Source organism: Canis aureus, chromosome 22 (assembly GCF_053574225.1).
Source record: "Canis aureus isolate CA01 chromosome 22, VMU_Caureus_v.1.0, whole genome shotgun sequence".
In the NCBI taxonomy this organism is placed as follows: Eukaryota; Metazoa; Chordata; class Mammalia; order Carnivora; family Canidae; genus Canis; species Canis aureus.
This window is the reverse complement of record NC_135632.1, coordinates 10,542,493-10,564,716: the sequence shown is the minus strand read 5'-3', so window position 1 is coordinate 10,564,716 and position 22,224 is coordinate 10,542,493. Positions and strand designations below refer to the sequence as shown.

At 35.2% G+C, this 22,224-nt stretch overlaps 1 long non-coding RNA gene across 2 annotated transcripts in view; it reads right to left on the bottom strand.

Moving 5' to 3' along the window:
* The window catches only part of LOC144294298 (uncharacterized), a 41,168-nt gene extending 22,249 nt beyond the window's left edge, over positions 1–18,919 (bottom strand). The window contains exons 1-2 of one of the 2 annotated variants that reach the window (XR_013361721.1): positions 18,709–18,919; positions 15,797–15,926 (exon numbers count right to left, since the gene is read on the bottom strand). This is a non-coding gene — a long non-coding RNA (uncharacterized LOC144294298). The remainder of the gene's footprint in view (positions 1–15,796; positions 15,927–18,708) is intronic. The other variant, XR_013361720.1, reaches the window with a different exon arrangement.
* Positions 18,920–22,224: the final 3,305 nt, after the last annotated feature.

Genomic DNA, 22,224 nt, shown 5'->3' with positions numbered 1-22,224 from the left:
TAGCTTTTCCTCTTGTACAAGACACTGAAATCAAGGGGCCCAGAGGTCAGAGTCAAGGTCAAGGTTTCCATTAGTTGATGCCATGTCTTTTACTGTTCACTTCCATTCCAAGGTAAAAACACTTTGGGTACAGAGTTGGAAGATGGGGAACTGGGGGATGGAGAGGAAGACATAGAAGTCTTACGCTATGTGCTTCCCTGCCTTCTCTTCATGGTCTTTATTTTGTTTGTTTCTTCTCTTTATTGTTTTAGCTCATCTGATACTGAGTACTCGAGTAATGTGGTACATATTGGTGCCTTAGAAAGGATTGGTATTTGCTCCAAATTCCTCTAACTTAAAAGGAGCCATCTAAAATATATATGTAGTATTCTCTTTTCTCCTCTCTCTTTCTCACACACACACATACACACACACACACACACAAACCATACACATATATTTTCATAGTAAATGTACTTGGGGGAAAAAGTAGACATACACACAACCATTTTCATTCCCTATTTTGATATTTTTGCATTTTTGTTTTGTTATCCTATTCTTGAGAAGAAAAGAAAATGAATAACTTAGCCACTGGATCTGGAACCATCAACAGTCCCCTTTTAACCAAGTTTTCTATTATTAGGTCAACATCATGAATTTTCATGATCAGAAAAAAAAAGACAGTGTTATTCATGGAAATTAAATAATCCCAAACTGTTGTCTCTGTTGATGTTTTTCTTGCATTGTTATATGTCTGGTGTCTGTAATATGATGGTCCCAGTAGAAATAACTGGGAGGATAATTAAAATCACAATCTCAGAAGAACTTTAGTTTTTGGTCTTTCTAAAAAAATGTTCTTTCCTCCTCACAGACATAATATGCTAATGATTTATATGGCATAATTTAAATATTAAATAGAAAAACAAAACAAAACAAAACAAAACAAAAAAAAAAAAAAGAAAGAAAAACAAATGGCCCAACCTGATTGAACATCATGCTAACTTACCAAGATCAGAATTCAATGTTTAGTAGACTCTTTCACCCTTTTCTGTTTCATGGTGAAGAAACAACACCATTTTATTAACCACAAACCACCTTCAAATGACTACCTTTAGCTAAGCTGTTTATTAGGTAAAAATCATCCCAATTAGAGGGAAAGTACCTCACCAATATCATATTCAATTAATTCATGAATTGAGTTATTTCATTGTTTAAATGGAAAACACCATGTTTTGATCAGTTTTAAAACATAACCAGTTTTTTAAATACATCCAATATCTATTAAAACCATGATTTGGGTATGCCTGGGTGACTCAGCAGTTTAGCACCTGCCTTTGGCGCAGGGCATGATCCTGGAGACCCAGGATCAAGTCCCGCATCAGGATCCCTGCATGGAGCCTGCTTCTCCCTCTGCCTGTGTCTCTGTCTCTCTGTCTCTCTCATTCTCTCTCTCTCTCTCTCTCTCTGTCTCCTCTGAATAAATAAAATCTTTAAAAAAAACCCATGATTTAGTGAATGTTTAATTACTTTCTAAACAGTTTTCTATCAATAAACTTGTTTTACCCTTAACATTAAAAGCAGGTTTCCCCCAAACTTCTCTCCTCTCCCCCAAATGGATAAAAACAAACCAAAAAGAAAAAAATCTTCCCTTTTTATTTTTAAAGGTTTTTTTTATTATTTATTAATGAGAGACACACAAAGAGAGAGGCAGAGACACGGGCAGAGGGAGAAGCAGGCTCCATGCAGGGAGCCTGATGTGGGACTCGATCTCAGGTCTCCAGGATCACACCCTGAGCTGAAGGGGGGGCCAAACCGCTGAGCCACCCAGGATCCCAAATCTTCCCTTTTTAAAGTAGAGAAGGAAACATTTACAAACAGGTATAATTAGGATAGAAACTTAACATGATTTCAATTTGTCAATTCAGTGGAAAGAAAAGGTCACATTTTAATGCATGTTCTGAAATGAAGTTTTTTTTTTTCTGTCTTTTAAATAAGTAAAGGAAGAGATAATTGAGACTGGGGAATATAATGTGCTAAGAAGTGCTCATGTAAGGAACACACTGCCTTTGAGATTCTAGAAGTCTTTCACAGAGCTGAAATATCATGGGAGATTCAGGATGGTAGGATTCAGTCAGTTTCATTCCCATTGTGAAAAAATTCTGATTAAATATAGTTTTATTATCTCTTAATAAAGTTTTAACTTTTCCTACAACACAAGAGTTTAAAGTTAATCTGAACTAAATTCTTCACCTTGGAAAAGAACAAATTTATTTTTTGTGAAAGATAATTTATTAACCAACAACCACACAAACGGTTTTTTCCCCTCAATAGAAAGCATATTCATCAGCAGACAGGTTTATTTACTTTTCAATTTTGATTAGATTCACACAAGTGCATTGGGTGAAAATTGATTTTTATTTCCCTTTTGTTAAACTGACAATCTTCTGTACTTTCTATGTAAGAATCAAAAGTGTGACTTCTACATGTGGATAGCATCCTGGCAGCACTCTCTTAAGTATATTTTGCACAATAAAACACACACAAAAATTGTTCTTTATATTACTTTCATGTCACTCCTTGTGTAACAACAATTGACACTGTGAGCACAATTGAGAAAAAATCAAATACATAGGGGGCAATTCTGAACAACTAACTTTTTGAAGGTTCGAAACTGTGTTTTAGTTAACCATTTAGTTCATTATACTTTATTTTTAGACTTACACATTTGTACAGATTTATTTTTAAATAGGAAGATCTATGTAAACAACAAAAATAATTAAAAATGCAAAACCTCTCTAGTCTGTACCAATCTGGTACTATCCTGACATAACATTGTATGGGAATAAATCCAGAGGGTTTTACCTAAAAAAAACCATGAGCATGTGCCCAAACATACACACAAACTTCCTATTTGGCAGGAATAACAAGAGGGATGGAAGTAGGGCTCTGTCTTCTGTTACAAAAAGACAATGAGGGGACATGGTCATATAGAAGGCAGAGTGACAAGATGTGTCATCAACTAATCAGACACTTCCTCCCAGGGAGTCAAACCTTGAGAGAGTGAGAAAAACAGTGCAGGGTTCAGTAGAGATTATTTTTGGCAGATATAGTAGAGTAGCAAAGGAGCTGATATCAGAGACACAAAAAGTCCCAAACTACACAATGTTCCAAGTTGACAAGTGTTAGGGTCTTAGTCTTTCTGCCTAAGCCTGGTTTTCCAATCTTCCTTTCTATTCCATGATGTGTCTTTTTTTTAAAGATTTTATTTATTTATTTGACAGAGCACAGGCAGAGGGAGCAGCAGGCAGAGGGAGAGGGAGAAGCTCGGCAGGGAGCTTAATGTGAGGTTGATCCCAGGACCCTGGGATCATGACCTGAGCCAAAAGCAGATGCTTAACCAACTCAGCCACCCAGGTGCCCCTATTCCATGATGTATCTTTCCAAGAAATTCCTTTATTTCTTAGCTACCCAAAATGATCTCTGTTGCTTACGTCCAAGAAGCCCACTCATATAATGTTTCACCTTCCTTATGCATTGAAATTAATCCGTGATAGTTTAGGCTTGGCATGGACAAATACAGGGATAGAGTAAATGAGTTATCCTGAGTTATCCCTTTGGAATTAAAACTCACAAGAGGAAATGTAGTTAACATTATTCATGGAAACACATTTGGTGGTTATTTAGTATGAAATGTGAAATTGCTGATATTTTATTATTTTTGACATTTAGCAGTGATTTCATATAGTTCAAACAAAAAGAGTATCTTACAGAGTTGAATACATCCTTCTATGACATACTTTATTCTTTTTTTAAATCTATTTATTTTTTTAAATGTTTTATTTATTTATTCATGAGAGGCACAGGCAGAGGGAGAAGCAGGCTCCATGCAGGGAGCCCGATGTGGGACTTGATCCTGGGTCTCCGGGATCACGCCCTGGGCTGAAGGCAGCATTAAACCGCTGAGCCTATATGGGATCCCTGGGTGGCACAGTGGTTTGGCGCCTGCCTTTGGCCCAGGGTGTGATCCTCGAGACCTGGGATCAAATCCCACATCAGGCTCCTGGTGCATGGAGCCTGTTTCTCCTTCTGCATAAGTCTCTGCCTTTCTCTCTCTCTGTATGACTATCATAAGTAAATAAAATTAAAAAAAAACAAAACAAACAAACAAACAAACAAAAAAAAAAAAAAAACGCTGAGCCACCCAGGCTGCCCTACATACTTTGTTCTTAAGAGTCACAGAATAATGGATTTTTTTCCATGTTAATATTCTTATCTTCTAGATGTTACTGGATTTCTGTGATTACTTATAAAGTATCAAAATGTTACCTGGGTTCCAGAAGGAGGCTTTCACGATTAGAAAGGAAATAAATTTTGACCATGATTTGTTTAGAAAGAATTATATGGTGGTTTATTTTGAAAAAAATTATGTATTCTATATAACCCACATATCAAACATACCTTCCCATGAGGTCACTAATTTCAGAATATGATGTTAACTAGCATATTCTCTTTAAAGAGACTCCTGGGTCTATCTCATATAACAAATGGAACACCTTAAAATATTTGCAAAGTACATACTTACTTTAATACTTAAAATGGCTAATATTTATTGGGTACCTCCTATGTTTCAGGCACTATATATATGTTATGTGTCTTTATATGTGTTATTTCATTTAATTTCACAGCAAGCCCATCAGAGGTATATTATCATTATTCACTATGCTCATTTAACAAATGAAGTATTAAATCATAGAAAGATGAAATAATCACCTAAATATCACAGAATAAAAAGTGACATGGCTAGGATACTAACATAGGTCTGTCTGACTCTAAAATGCATGATTACAAACACTATTTGCTGAATGCTACAAGTCATCAGGCTTTTAATGAGGAGAATTTCTATGAAAATTTTTTAAAAGCCCGAAGATTAATAGTTGAAAACCCAGTTTCTGAATCCAGAGGACTACCAGTTGAAAAGATTTCTGGATATTGAGCTTGAAGTGTCCTCAGATAGTGGAGTGAAAACAGCAGTCTTCTGGAAGACTTATCCATGACCATCCACCAGTGCCACATTGCCAGCATCTGCTAAATGCTAAATCTGCAAAACTGCCTGGGTGTGTTAATCCTTATTACTAGTTCATATGCTTCACTTTTGAGAGGGAGGAGATAGAGACGTTTTTCCTTAACTAAACTTCTATCCTGTTCTAAATAAGGACCATCATCAATTGTTCTGTAGCTCCTAAGCCTCTGGTTCCTGCCGTCCGGTCCAGTCCACACAGCCCAAAAGGATCCTGAAAACATTCCATTTAAACATTCCACTTAGGTCTTTGTTAATTAAACATCTGCCCACCTTGAAACAAATAGATCAGTTTAAGATCAGGTTATGTTTGTTAACTTCTAGGCTAGGCAGCTGGTGACTTCTAGAGAGTTTAACAATGCATAGCCCAGAAAACTTTAGGACAAGGGAAAATATCTTATGACGATATGAGTTCCTTTCTGTTTCTGTGGTCTTTATGCCAAGTGTTCAAAGGTTCAGCATCCTCAGTTTCCATTCATATCTACAACTTTGAAATCCAAATTTGCGTCCACAAAACAGTAGACATTTGCCCTGGAGATGTTTATATTTGTCTGGTAGATTAATTGCTCTCAAAAGGGCTTTAAAAATAAATATATATATATATATATATACACACACAATTTATCATCTTTATCATGTATACAACATCATTGCTGATTAAGAATGTATTGCCTCTGTCATAATCTATGGTCATTAGGAAAGTCTAAACCTGTCCTAGCTCTTTGATGGGTCAGGAACAGTACCATGAAGGAGCAAAAAGGAAGAATGCTAAAATGTACCATTTAACTTCTTCCTATTATTCACTTGAGTGCCACAATATAATATAAGCTCTGCAAATATATTTTAAGAGAGGTTTCCAGGATACAGAACGACAATCTACTCTGATGCAAATTAGTGGTCTCATTCATTAGCTGTTGAAAGCATCTCCAAAAATAAAAAATATTCTCTTGTAGGATGATTGTTTTGGTATTATCTTAATTTCTTTCTTTGTGTATGAGAAGAATTGAGGGTGAATAATAATGAAAGCATACTGTGCACAACAGTTCAAGTGGCTGTTTAAAACCTTACTCCTTGTTTCATCAGAAATAATCAATTTCACAATGTTTCATTTCCTTCCTTCTCTTTCTTTCTCTCTCTCTCTTCTTTTTCTCTCTCTTCTTTTTCTCTCTCTTCTTTCTCTCTCTTTCTCTCTTTCTTTCTTTCTTCTTTCTTTCTTCTTTCTTTCTTTCTTTCTTTCTTTCTTTCTTTCTTTCTTTCTTTCTTTCTTTCTTTCCTTTCTTTCTTTTTCTTTCCACTCTTACTTGCAACATAAACCTTTTACATTTCAGGTCATACTTACAAAGTTTCTCCTCTTCAATATGTGTGCCTGAATATGAGGGTGGGTTTTTTGGTATATATTCGTGTGTGTGAGAGAGACAAAAGGAGTCAGATAAGAACACAGAGAGGAAAAGATAATCTGCTGTTTCTGCATTTTAGCAATCTTCATTCTCAAAGAATTTTCCTAGATTCGGGAGACAATAGTTATGCAAGAAAATAAATTTATTCCTTTAACCAAAATTCATTGAATGTGTCAGGTATTTGGAATGATGCATAAATGAAAAAAATAGTTAAAAATAAATTTCTGCCTTCATTAAATTTGTATTCTTGTGGGAGAGGCAATAAATAATAAATGGTACAATTTTACTATGTTATAAATATATGTAATGCTGAGAAACAAAACTCAGATGGTGAATGGCATATATAGTGTTGGAGACAGGTTGTAGGGATAGGTCTAATTTAGAAGACAGCACTGAACAAATACTTAAAGGAGTGAGTGGGTGAGCCTTATAGATATGGTAGTGGAGGGATCCCTGGGTGGCGCAGTGGTTTGGCGCCTGCCTTTGGCCCAGGGCGCGATCCTGGAGACCCGGGATCGAATCCCACATCGGGCTCCCGGTGCATGGAGCCTGCTTCTCCTTCTGCCTGTGTCTCTGCCTCTCTCTCTCTCTCTCTCTGTGTGTGGCTATCATAAAAAAAAAAAAAAAAAAAAAAAAAAAAGATATGGTAGTGGAAGAGAGTTCCAGGCAGACAAATGGCTAGAACAGATTGAATTGGGAACAGGCATGATATATCCAAAAACAGCAGGAAAGTCAGTATAGCTAATAAAGAATAAACCAAGAGAAGGCTTATAGGACCTGAGGTCAGAGAGATACTAATGGGAAGGAAGCAGATATTGTAATATCTTACAAGGACTGTGGATTTTTTTTAGGTATAACTGACAAATAATATTATATTAATTTCAGGTGTATAGTGTGAGTCTACATTTATATACAGTGCAAAATGTTCACCACAGTCATTCTAGTTATCGTCTGCCACTATATAAAGTTACAATTTCTTTCTTGTGATAAGAACTTTTTTTAAGTGTGGTTGACATGTAATATATTAACTTCAGGTATATAACTTTCCCCTATTTTGCCCATCTTCCTACCCCTTCACTTTGGCAACCACCAGATTGTTCTCTGTATCTATGAATCCATTTCTGTTTTGGTTTTATTGTTCATTTGTTTGTTTTTTTAGAGTCCACGTGTAAGTGAAATCATGTGGTATTTGTCTTTTTTCTGTCTGACAATTTCATTGAGCATAAAACTCTCCAGATCCATCCATAATGTTGTAAACGTCAATATTTCATTATTTTTTATATTTTCTTGTGTGTGTGTGTATATATATACATACTTATGTCTTTGTGTCTGTGTGTGCTAAGTCTTCTTTATCCATTCACCTATTTACGAATACTTAGGTTGCTTCCATATCTTGGCCGTTTTGAAAAATGCTGCAATGAATATTGGATACATAAATATTTTTTGAATTTGTGTTTTTGTTTTCTTCAAATAAATACTCAGAAGTAGAATTGCTGGATTATATGGTAGTTTTATTTTTAATTTTCTGAGAAAATGCGATATTGCTTTCTATAATGACTGTACCATTTTGCATCCTCACTAACAGTGCACAAGGGTTTCTTTTTCTCCACATTTTTGCCAACAGTTATTATTTCTTGTCTTTTTTGGTAATAGCCATTCTAACAGGCATGAGGCGATATCTCATTGTGTTTCTAATTTGCCTTTCCCTGATTACGAGTGTTGTTGAGCATTGTTTCATGGGTCTGTTGGACATCTGTAGGTCTTCTTTTTGGAAAAATACATATTCAGGTCTTCTGCCTATTTTTTTTTATTTTTTTATTTATGATAGTCACAGAGAGAGAGAGAGAGAGAGAGAGAGGGAGGCAGAGACACAGGCAGAGGGAGAAGCAGGCTCCATGCACCGGGAGCCTGACGTGGGATCTGATCCCGGGTCTCCAGGATCGCGCCCTGGGCCAAAGGCAGGCGCCAAACTGCTGCGCCACCCAGGGATCCCTCTTCTGCCTATTTTTTATTTAGTTTGTCCATTTTTTGGTATTTAGTTGTGTGAGTTCTTATATATTTTGAATATGAACCTCCTATTGGTTATATTATTTGCAAATATCTTCTCCCATTCAGCAGCTTGTTTTTAATTTTGTTGATGGTTTCCTTTGCTATGAAAAAATTTTTGGTTTGATATAGTCCCTTTGTTTATTTTTGCTTTCATTGCCCTTGCCTATGGAGACAGATCCCCAAAAAATATATTGCTGAGATTGATGTACCAGAGTGTACTGCCTTTGTTTTTTCTAGATTTTTTAATGGTTTCTAATCTTATATTTAAGTCCTTAATTCATTTTGACTTTATATTTTTGTTTGGATGTAAGAAAATGGTTTAGTTTCATTCTTTTGCATGTAGTTGTCCAGATTTCCTAACATCATTTTTTTTCTAACATCATTTATTGAAGAGATTCTTTTTCCCCTTAGATTTTTGCCTCCTTTGTCAGAGATTAATCATGTACACATGGACTTATTTCTGAATTCTCGATTCTGTTCCATTGATCTATGTGTCTGCTTTTGTGCCAGTACCATTCTGTTTTGATTACTATAGCTTTGTAGAATGTTTGAAATCAAGGAGCTTGGTACTTCCAGCTTTGTTCTTCTTTCTCAAGATTGCTTCAGCTCTTCGGGGTCTTTTGTGATTTTATATAAATTTTAGGATTGTTTGTTCCAGTTCTGTGAAAAACATCATTGGTATTTTGATTGGGCTTGCACTGAATCTGTAGATTGCTTTGGATGGAATGAACATGTAAACAATATTAATTCTAATCTGTGAGCACGGTATATCTTTCCACTTGTGTCATCATCAATTTCTCTCATGTTTATAATGTTTATATTTGGTAGAGTAATTGCTCTTCAAAGGACTTTAAACAAAATATTTCTCTATGTATAGACACATATATCACCTTTATCATATAGACGATGCCTTATTAATTAAGAACTCTGATAAGAATGTATTGCCTCCATCATAATCTATGGTTGTTAGGAAATTCCAAATATCTATTAGCTCTTTGATGGGGCAGAAACAGTATGGCAAAGGAGTATAAGGGAAGAATGCTAAAATATACCACTTAACTTCTTCCTATTATTCACCTGAATGCCTCAATATGAGCTCACAAAATGTATTTTAAGAGAGGGTTCCATAATAGTCAATGACAATCTATTCTGATGCAAATTAGTGGTCTCAGTCATTAGCTGTTGAAAGCATCTCTAAAAATAAATAAATAAATAAATAAATAAATAAATAAATAAATAAATAAATAGATATTTCTCTTGTAGGATGATTGTTTTGTTTTATCTTAATTTCCTTCTTTATGTATGAAAAGAATTGTGGATTAAAATAACAAAAGCATATTGTGTAATGTCTTACACTTTTCAGAGTACAGGTCTTTTACCTCATTGGTTAAATTTATTTTTAAATATTTTATCAATTTTGATGCAAATGAGAATGGGATTGTTTTAATAATTTCTTTCTTTTTTTTTATTCCAAGGTCTTATTTAAATTCAAGTTAGTTGGGGATCCCTGGGTGGCTCAGCGGTTTAGAGCCTGCCTTTGGCCCAGGGCGTGATCTTGGAGTCCCAGGATCGAGTCCCACATTGGGCTCCCTTCATGGAGCCCGCTTCTCTCTGCCAGTGTCTCTGCCCCTCTCTCTCTGTGTCTCTTGTGAATAAATAAAATCTTTAAAAAAATAATAAAAAAATAAATTCAAGTTAGTTAACACACAGTATAGTTTCAGGAGTAGAATTTAGTGATTCATCACTTATATACAACACCCAGTGCTCATCACAACAAGTGCCCTCCTTAATGCCCATCACCCATTTAGCCCAACCCTCATTTCCCTTCCAGCAACTCTTAATAATTTCTCTTTCTAATAGTTCATTATCAGTGTATAAAATGCAATGGACTTATGTATATTAATAGTGTATCTTGCAACTTTATTAAATTCTTGTATTAGTTCTTATATTTTTTTGGTGGAATCCTTAGGGTTTTCTATATGTAGTATCATGTCATCTACACAAAATAACTGTTTTACTTCTTCTTTTCTAATTTGGATGCTTTTTATTTCCTTTTCTGATTGTTATGACTAGAACTTCCAGTACAATGTTGAATAAAAGTGGTGAGAAAGATCCTGCCTTGCTCCTGATCTTTTCACTGCTGTGGTTTTGTCACATATGGCTTATATTATTCGAGGCATGTTCCCTCTATACCTACTTTGTCGAGAGTTTTTATCATAAATGGATATTTAATTTTATCAAATACTTTTTCTACCCTATTGAGATAACAATATGATTTTTGTTAATATGGTCATATTTGTGGTTAATGATGATATATTTGTGGATATCAAACCATCTTTGCATCCCTAGAATAAATGATCAATCACTTGGTCATGGTATGTGATCCTTTTAATGTATTGTTGAGTTTGGTTTGCTAATATTTTGAGGATTTTTGTATCCATGACTAATTTATTTGATAACTGGAAGTCTATACCTTTTGCCTCTCTTCATCCATCATGCCCACCCCTCCAACAATCTTTGTACTCAGAGATCACCATACCGATCTCTGTAGTTATAAGTTTTGTTTTGTTTTTAGACTCCACATATAAGTGAAATCATACAGTATTTGTCTTTCTCTGACTTATTTTCACTTAGCTCTCAAGATCCATCCAGGTTATTGCACATGGCAAGATTTTATTCTTTAGTGATGGAGTAATATATCATTATATTATATTAAACACAGCATTTAGGTTGTTTTCATATCTTGTCTGGTGTATTAATGCTGTAACCAACATAGAGGTGCATATGTCTTTTCAAATTAGTGTTTTCATTTCCTTTGGATAAATACCCAGAAGTAGCATTGTTGAAGCATATGGTAATTGTGTTTTTAATTTTTTGAGAAATCTCCACACGGTTTTCTATAGTGGCTGCTCCATTTTTGCATTTCAACCAATAGTGCATAAGGGTTTCCTTTTTTTAAGATTTTATTTATTTATTCATGAGAGGCACACACACGCACAGAGAGGCAGAGACACAGGCAGAGGGAGAAGCAGGCTCCATGCAGGGAGCCCGATGCAAGACTCGATCCCAGGACTCCAGGTTCATGCCCTGGGCCGAAGGCAGATGCTAAGCTGCTAAGCCACCCAGGGATCTCTGAGGGTTTATTTTTTTCACATTCTCACAAACAGTTGTTATTTCTTGTCTTTTTTTATAACAGCCATTCTAACAGGCTTGAGGTGATTAGTGATGGTGAGTGTCTTTTCATGTGCCTGTTGGCCATCTATATGCTTTCTTTGGAAAAATGACTATTCAGATCCTCTACTAATTTTTTTAATTGTATGAGTGTCTTATGTATTTTAGATATTACCCCTTTATTGGATATATAAATTGCAAATACTTTATCTCATTCAGTAGGTTGACTTTTTGTTTTGTTAATGTTTTCCTTTACTATGCAGAAGCTTTTAAGTTTGATGTAGTTTCACTTGTTTATCTTTTGTTTCTGTTGCGTTTGTTTTTAGAGTCAGATACAAGGAATTTGTATTTTATTTTGAATTGAAATGAGCCCCTGAAAGATTCTGAGCAGAGGAGATATGGGACCCCTCATTAACATTTTGAAAGTGGCACTTGGTTTGCAGTACTGGGAATCATGATAGAAGGGGAGACCATCTAGAGGACTGTTGAAGTAAATGAGGTGAAAGATGATGGTGATAGCAAAGGCTGTGGTTAAAAGTGAACATTTTGAAGATAGACAAAAATAGATTTTCCTAATGGATTTGATATAGAATATGAATAAAAGAGAGACATTTGAAAAAATACTAATACTGTGGAACAGTAGCTTTCCCATCAACTGAAGTCAGAAAGATTGTGAGAGGGAATCAAGTGTGCAGGGAAAGTTCAGAAGTTCATTTTTGGAGACAAGCAGTTTGAGATTTCTATTAGCTATCCAAGTGGAGATGCCCAGTGGGCAGTTGCATATATGAGTTTAGAGATTTAAACTGGGGATTTATTGGCACAGAGATAAATATATGTGTAAATGTATAAATCTGGGTGAGATCACAGAAGATGAGACTATAGATAGAAGAAGATGAATTACTGAACTCTGTGACAAACTTAAGAGGAGTAAAATGGAGTAAAATGATGATCCAGTTAGGAAACTAGAAACCATTTGAGTATTTTCAGGTAGAGTAAAATGAGAATAATTTTACCCAGAGACTGGAAGAACAAAAAAAGAAGATAGCACTTATCCCAAAGGTTAGGTACCACAAAAAGATGTTAAGGCTTCCACAATAGCAAGAGTTTGTTTAAACTACAGTACCCTCTGCAGCTGTTTCAGAAGCTCCATAATCTGTTGGATATTACTAATGAAGAGCCCACATCCACAGCAATGGTCACTGCAAAAACTCTAAAATATTGGAAAATCCTGCAATAACCTTCAATGGTCCAGAGTCACCCATCACTATCACTAACTCAGCTACATTCAGAACTCTGACACAAATGTTAGAACCTCCTGGGCTTTTGCAGGAGCCTATAGTCATTCACCTACTGCTGTCAGAAAAGAAGTTTCTATCTGACAGGTTTCTCAAATAGTGCAGGGTCTCCATTAGCAGTAAACAACCAGAACCTCGTTGGCAAGATAGTATGTGAAATGTAATTTGCAATCTTCAGCCTGGCTGTACAAAAGGGATTATAGAAGAAGGAAAAGAATGACAGGGTCAAGTTTAAGTAATAATGTCTGTTAACTCTTGACCCTTTGATTGCTCAGCATCCATATACTTTCTTTCCATATTTAAACTTCTGAACAGTAATAATAATGTAGCAGTATATTTTTTTACTAATGTGACCCAACTATTCCTCATATAAATGATGGCACTTTCATTCCTCCCAACAAAAAAAGTAGGAAAATAGTCTTAGTGGTTATAATTATTTTTGGAGAATGTTAGTTCCTCTTCTAGTTCAGTCATAGTTTCATCCTCAATACTCTTTATTTAAAATAATAGGAAAAGGAGGAAACAAATGTATAATTGATCACAAGACAATGTTTGAGATTTATGATTTCCTTCTTCCACTATCCATTCCTTTAATCCCACCTGAGCAGGATTTTCCAAAGTAGGATGACTTAACAACCTGAACATGTATTTGTTTCTTTTATTTCTCAAGGTCTAAAAATAAGTAAACCTTCCTTTATTGTTTACATGTAGTCTTCTATTAACTTTTACCACTGAGTACTGAAATACTGAGAGATCTCACATAACATTGGTTTCTATACAAAGAGCTCTCTCCTGTTAATAATTTCCATTTATTACAATACAGTTGATTACTTTCTTTGCCTATCAGCATGACGAGCCCCAAATACTCAGGTAGTTATCACAATTTCCATTTTCAAAAATCATTTTTTGTCCTTTATTGAAATTTTTTCTCCCTTTTGAACTAAGATTTTTGAGCTAGTAGAACCCAGAGGCCCTAGATAGGAAGCAAAAAATTAGCAAGTGAGTTATTAACTCTATAAGTGAAAGGACATTCTAACTCCCACCTGTTTATTCCTAGATCCGTATTACTGGCCATAAAAACTGTTGGTCCAAAGCATGCACTGAATTTTGTAGGAAAGTGACCAAATTTGCAAGATTTCGTTCTTCAGCTATCACTGAATCTCCAGCAAATTATTTCATGTTCCATTGTTTTACAAGGCCACTTGCTTCTAGTAGGGTATGTTGTCGCAGCAATGAGTATCACAGGCATGAGCCCATTGATTTTTTTTTGTAATAAATACATTCCTTAGCCAGAAACAACATTATCTGGAATGCCATGATGGAAAATAAAGCCTTTAGTAAGTCCATAGATGACAGTTCTATCAAAACTAAAGCAGATAGGAAAAGAAAAAATTAAATAGAACAAATATCCATCTCTCCAAGGACCCCTCCATGTTGCAAGTATCCAATGTAGTCACTTTGTCATCAACAGACAGATGGTCACCAAAATTCAGGTGCCATATCTTGAGTTCCGTTCTGGCCTTTGCTAATGGCAAGTTGGCCACTCATTAGTGGCAACTACTAGAGAAGTTTTGTTGAATGAGAATATTTTTTGCTGAGCCTTTTAAAAAAATATTTTATTTATTTATTTGATACAGTAAGAGAGCACAAGCAGGGGAAACAGCAGAGGGAGAGGGAGAAGCAACCTCCCCACCAAGCAGGGAGCCTGATGTGGGGCTCAATCCCAGGACCCCGAGATCATGATCTGAGCTGAAGGCAGATGCTGAAATAACTGAGCCACCCAGGCATCCCTGCTGAGCCATTTATAAAACATCTTTTCATGAGGCCATGATCAAGCTGTACATGAACCCATTGGTCTTAAGTTGGGATTACTAGGGATAGAAAGGTCAACTGGCATTCATAAAATGGATCGTCATCTCTATCGAAAGAGTCTTCTTTGCAGTGGGTGTTCTTTTGTTCATTTGGGGAATATAAATAATAGTGAAAGGGAATATAAGGGAAGGGAGAAGAAATGTGTGGGAAATATCAGAAAGGGAGACAGAACATAAAGACTCCTAACTCTGGGAAACGAACTAGGGGTGGTGGAAGGGGAGGAGGGCAGGGGGTGGGGGTGAATGGGTGACGGGCACTGAGGGGGGCACTTGATGGGATGAGCACTGGGTGTTATTCTGTATGTTGGTAAATTGAACACCAATAAAAAATAAATTTATTTTAAAAAAAGACCAAAAAAAAAAAAGAACAAAATGTGAATATCCTAATATGCTGCGCCCTTTCCCCAATAACTTATCTACATACATTATTCTTTTTCTGTAATCTTTCCGTCTTGTTTTTAAGTCTTTTACTATCTATTCAGATTAAAGAAATAATGAAAAATATAATTTAGAAAAATATGCTTTATTTTTCTAAAAATAAGTTTGGTTACCTGTATCTGGGACTCTCCTGGCTATTGGTGATATTATGGTGACTAAAACAGCAAGGGATCCCTTTTGCTCAAACAATGCTGAGCAAAAGGGATCTTTTATCAAGGAGCTTACAGTTTAGTAGTGAATATACTAATCAATTAATTGCACAAGAATGTAATTCCAAACTCTCATGGAGGAGTTTTCCTCTCTATGGAGGAAAAGTTCATGGAGTTATAGAAGCATACAACAGATCTAGAATAGTGGGTCAGGAACAGTTTTCCTCAAAGTGGTATTTGAGCTGAGATATAAAGCTGTGCTCTGCATGAGTTAATTATGAAAAAGTTGGGGAGTGGGGATATATTTCTAGACAGAGGCATGTATAAAGGCCCTGATGTGTTTCAAGCATCTGAAAGAAGGCCAAGTTACCTGGAGTGCATGGACTAAGAGGAAGAGTGGTTTGAGATGATGCTGGAAATGTGAGATGCGAGAACCAGCTTATGGAGTACTTTGAAGAATAGATGAAGAATTGGGGTCTTCAAACACAGCAAAGGAAAACCTTTGAAGAAGCAACAGAGATATAATGAGATTTAAAGTAATACCTCTGGCTTTTATATTGAGAAAAGATTAAAAGGAGTAAGAGAGAAAAGGAGGAAGTCATCAGTGGTTGAAATATCACCATTAGTAATGTAATTCTGCTATATTTAGACTAAATGGGCTTTGGGGTGTTGGCTTTGGAGGTCAACTGCCACTTAAAATACTGAATATATGGAATAACCAGTTCTTCATTCTACTTGACAACTCAGGTATGTAGGGTCCTCTGCTTCTGAAATAGTAATCACTGTTCTATATAACTCTTCTCTGGCCACAACTCATTCAGTATCTATGTGGCAGAAAAGGCTGCACAGACACCCATGATATGAGAAAGACCTTCCTAAAGTTATGGTGGCAAAAAAAAAAAAAACCCTCTAAAGACACTGGCACTCTATAGGGGTAGGGTGGCTAAGAAAGACATGGACTTCAGTGAAAGAGTAACTTGATTTAGAATATCAGATTCATCCCTTGTTAACCATATGACTTTGTATAAATTGTTTAATTTCTTTAAGATCTGGATTCCTTAGTTTGAAGTAATTGTTTGGTTTAAGATGTAAATAATAAGAACTACTGCAAAGGATCATCACAAGGATTGACAGAAGATAATGGGCACATAACACCTAGCATTGTGTAAAGTTTATAGAAAACAACCTATACATGTTTACAACCTTTGATAAAATCATCTGAATGTCTGGTGATAGAATCTTCAGATCTATTAATATTGCTTCCATATAAAGATATCATTACAATTTATTATTTATCTTTTGCCATAATTGCATTCCATTTTATGCAATTTCCATTGTTCAAATTATATCATAAACAGAGCAAAGTAGGAGGAACCAGATCTTTTCATTCTTTTAATTAAAGCTAAAACACCTAGGGTATGGGAATTATGATGGACAATAGCTCAATAAATACTGGTTGATACTTTTATAAAAATGGAAAACACTTCATCTAGGGAAATGACTTTATTTCTGTTACATTTAGAGGTCTTAAGATTTTAAGATTTTTCTTCACTAAATAGCCAGCAATGCCTTTATTGTCTTCTTTATCAGAGAGGAGAAAATAGTAATTTAAAGTCTCATAGAAGTCAGACTCTGTGGAAAGTATTTCATAAATTTGTCCTATATTTCTTCTGTCTTCTGAAATATTTGTCATTTGAATTTTCCGTGGTATTTGCCATGTAAAATTACTGTCATTTTACACTGAATAAAACTAAAGGGGCACAGAGAAGTTAAGGTCTGTAGCCTAATGGCATTCAACCAATAACTAAAGGAGCCAGAATTCCATTAAAGACCAAACTAACTCACATTCTTTCCTTTCTACCCAGTTGCTTTCTGGGTCAGCTACCTAGAGGTCCTGAATTCCCTTTGTATACTCTCTCTCTCTAAGGCTGACTCAGTTCCCCTGGGGGACCTGAACATCATAAGGGATGAGAACTACTCCATAAGCCGATGCTTTCTTAATGTCATGAAATCTTCAACAGCACTCAATAGATAACAGGAGCTCAGTACCAAAATATTTTATGTAAATTTTGAAAGTAAGCAAACATTAATAATTCTTCTTTCCTACTTCTCTTTTCTTTTATCTATTCATCTCAAGAGAAATTGCCCTTATGAGGAACTACTAGAAAGTACTTAAATGTGGTATCTAAATATCTGCTAGCCAAGAAGTAATAATAATGTATATGATGTTTTTATGACAACATGTTTCCACCAGCTGTTTAAAACCACATATGACTTTGTTATTGTGGAGTGTACTAAGAGCAGACTCCCCCCCCCCCTTTTTTTTTTACCTATATAGGTCCCTTTGGGAAAATGTGACATTTATCCAGATGTTTAGCCAAAATCAGTCTAATTAATCTGTATATGCTTACAAAGGAAACAAAAAGATTTAAACCAAAAATTACTTGGAATCTAATCTGGAAGAGCGAAAAAATAGAACAATTTTTTTTGTTTTTGTTTTTGTTTTTTTTTTTTTACCTGAACAATTTTAATGATAATCTGTGACTCAATTAAAATATTATTCCTTGCAACTTATGAATTTTAATGATGATTGGTAACACTTCAAAATCTTGTTTATATATGTTACTACAACTATGTAGATGGGTTCTTTTTAAATTGTGAAATGAAAACAGTTTGGAAATGTTTATATAAATATTAAATTCAGAAAATGAGATTTCAGGAGTTATAAAACAGAGTGTAAGGTATTAATTTAAAAGTGTCTTCATGAATTCTGCCTTTAGGATCCAAAACTTAGAAGATCCAAGTGATAATGGTCCATGTTTCTCCATGCTCAATGAGGATTCCTTGTTCAGGGACCACTGGCCAGAGAAACCATCCATGCTTCCATGAAACCTTCTCTCTCGTCTTTAGTACAAGCTTAATGAATTTGTATATCAGAAAATGTTAAACCTAGGATTTTTATCCTGAGCATGAGCACACACAAACATGCAACACACAAATGAGAATTATTACATATTAAAGCAAGTTATTTTTTATTAGGAAATTTTTTTTCTCGGCAACTTTACTCCATAAAGGAACCATCTTAGGAAACTTACTATAATATTAAGTAAATCTTTATCTTTCACCTTACACAAAATTGAGAAGTTTGAAAATCATTTCACTCTTGCTTTGCAATGGTCTGTTTGGGCTTTCTCAAATAAATGTTTTATAAGAAGGAAAAAAATCTATTTTTTTAAATTCATATAGTACAATAATTCTTTTTTAGAGGAAAAAATACACTACCCCAGCAAATCAATCTCTGCTTCTTGTATGGAAGATAATCTGTTTGTAGATGACACCTTAACGCTGTCCATTTTGATGCACAGTGGGTGAACACAGTTACCAGAAACTATTCTCTCCCTTGGCATTCTTTTGGTGACCCAGTAGATAGACTGTGACATCACTGGTAGAGCTGTGCACATAATGTAAAGGTCATCTCTAGTATTAAACTGAGGTCAGGGAAGATTTGGAGCACTATGAGACATCCTTAAAGTGCTTTATACACACCAGGCCATAGAATCCATTTACAAATGTGTTTTCATTGTACTTCTAGTCAGTGATAGAATTAACTGGATTTGCACTTTGATGTGAAGTTAAGAGAAAATCTCTTAGTACTGCTGACCTTTTTAAAGCACACACAGAATGTCTGGGGTTTTTTGTTGTTGTTGTTAGGAAAAATGCAGAATATTTTGTGTAATTTGAATGTCCTTCCATTAAAATAGACATTATATGTAAGGTGATTTAGGTCCCATGCTCTTCATAGATACTGCTCTAAACTCTTGGCTCTATGAAAGAACAGAATAGAATGAATTGCTTCTGAATGGAAGAGGCGAATGGAGATAAGTGACAAGATAAACAATGCAAATTGATTTTTGAGGAAAATGATAAAATAATCGGCTCTTGTATAGTTTTTGAACCAAGTTTCAAACACTGTTATCAGGATGTTTTTTTTTCCCTCATCTCTCTGCTCTGTTTCCTCAAATATACTTCCTTTCTTGGGAGTAATTCCAACCATATTCTTCGGGGTTCAAGTAAAGAGTGAGAGAACACCTTTGTTTCCAGCCCAAATCCTGGATTAGTTCTGATTGGCTCTGACTGAGTCATGGGCTTATCTGTGACCCAATTTTTATGGCAGGAAAGGAATAAAAGGGCGGCAGGTAGTGCTTCCCCAAAATGAACTCAGGGTGTGTTACCCAAAAAAAGAAGGAATCAATGGCAGGCAACCAAACAGACAAAACATTTTCTTTACATCAAAAATGACTTTGATGGGTCTGAAAATTAAAAGATGCCTCTGTAGGTTTATCAAATTGTGAGCTCAAAGAAAAGAAATTTCAAATGTATTTGAAGAATAGGTGGATCAAAATAGCTAGGATATATAAAAAAAAATTATTTAAAACTGTAAGGAAAAAAAAAACTGTAAGGAAGTTAAGACTGAGTTCAGAGTGTGACAAAAATTTCATGAGCCAATGAGATGGAGTTTTAGTTTTGTTATCTATGAGGGATCAAAATTAATAATTTGAGGGACAAAATTGTTATCTGTGCCTAGGGTATATCTTGTATACACTCAATGAAGGATGCATTTTAAGAAAACTAATATGATAGTAATTTATACCTCGGAGTAGTGAGCTAATAGGATTCTGCTGAAATAATTCAGTAATGAAATTCAAATAATCTATCAATTCTAATTTGTCAGAGGATTTTTTTTTTATGTCTGTGCTAATAAATTCAAACTACATTGAAGCTTTCAAAATTGGCTTAAAACTGTTAGGAGAGTGACACCTGGGTGGCTCAGTGGTTGAGCATCTGCCTTTATGATCCCGGGGTCCTAGGATCGAGTCTTAAATCAGGCTCCCTGAATGGAGCCTGCTTCTCCTTCTGCCTATGTTTCTGACTCTCTCTATGTCTCTCATGAATGAATGAATGACTGAATGAATGAACTAATGAAATCTTAGTTTAAAAAACTGTTAGGATAGTTTAAAGTAGATTCTCTCCTTTTTGTTTTGGATACTGACTCCAACTGGTTCAACAGATTGTAAACAACTTGAACCAATTTAGAGCTAATTCAAAATTGTTTTCATATTGAAACTGAATATTTGGAATTTTTTAAACTATTGTTCTCTTGAATATTCATTTTCTTGGAATTAGGGATTTTTAGAACAGAGCACTAAAAAATAATTGAAAATTTGACCAGCGAACTCTGCATGGATGAAAAATTGGAGCAAGCTGTGAGGACTACAGAGTCTACCCAGGGCCTCCTTTTCTGCATACTGAAAATCAGTCCTTACTTTGGAGAGAAGACACTTAACAACCCATTCCCTCTCATATTAAAAAGAATGGAGAGAAAATTCAGTCTTTTGCCTGTCACTTAGAATCTGTTTTCTACTTTCTAGTTTGAACTTTGTACCCTGCCCATTTTTCCCCTCCCCAATGGAAGACAGGTGACACTTGTTCTCCACTCATGCTTGTGTCATCCCCCTGGATCTGGTTCCTTGACCGTCAAACAAATCCTATCTTGAAATGGTCTCTCATGGAAAAAGCTCAGTTCAAGCATCCCAGAGGCTACTGAACCTCACTCTTTCTGGCATTTCCAGTCTGTGTCTAGCCACAGAAGACAAAAATGTTTGCTCTAAAGAAGCAAAGGCCGAGAATGGAGTCAAGAACTTTCTTTAAGTAGTAGTTAGGTGAGTTATTTCATGTGAATAGTAGAGTTCTCAAAATCGGATGACTGGGAATAGTATAGCCATGTTTCAGGAATGATCTTACAGATTCCTGGTGCTTAGTCTCTTTAAGCCTCAGCTTCCTTGCCCACGTTTTAAGTGTACAACTGAATGACTTTTATATTTTACTTTACAGAGTGGTGAAACTACCACCATAAATTAGTCTTAGAATATTTTTACCCCCTCACTAAGATTCCTCATGACAATTTACATTTTTTTATTTTTAAATTTTTAATTGAAGTATAGTTGACATATAAAATATTAGTTTTGGGTGTACAATCTAGTGATTCAGCAATTATATACATTACAAAATACTCACCATGAGAAGTATAGCTACCACTGTCATCATACAAAATTATTGACTATATTTCCTATGCTGTACTTTTCATCCCCATGACTTATTTATTTTATAACTGGAAGTTTGAATCTCTTAGTCCTCTTCAATTATTTCACCCATCCCTCCATTCTCTCACCTCTGGTAACCATCAGTTTGTTCTCTATATTTGAGTCTGTTTCTCTTTTTTGTTTGTTTGTTCACTTGTTTTGTTTTTAGATTCCACATATAAGTAAAAATCATGTGGTATTGGTTTTTCTCAGCCTCTGTTCTAAAAATCCTTTAATTCCAACACTTAACATAACACTTTCTAGGTCTATCTATGTTGCTGCAAAATGCAAGATTTCATTCTCTTTTATGGCCGAGTAATATTCCACAGTAATATTCCACCACATCTTCCTTATCCATTTGTCTTTTAGTGGATACTTGGATTGCTTTAGTATCATGGCTATTGTAAATAATGCTGCAATAAATGTAGGGGTGCACATACTTTCGAATTAGTGTTTTTGGTTTTGGGGGATAAAAACCCATTAGTAGATTGACTGGATTATGTAGTATTTTTATTTTTAGGTTTTAAGGAACATTTATACTGTTTTCCACAGTGACTGTGCCAATTTACCTTCTCATCAACAGTGCACAAGTGTTCCCTTTTCTCCACATGCTTACTAACATTTGTTATTTTTGTGTTTTTGATTCTAGTCATTCTGA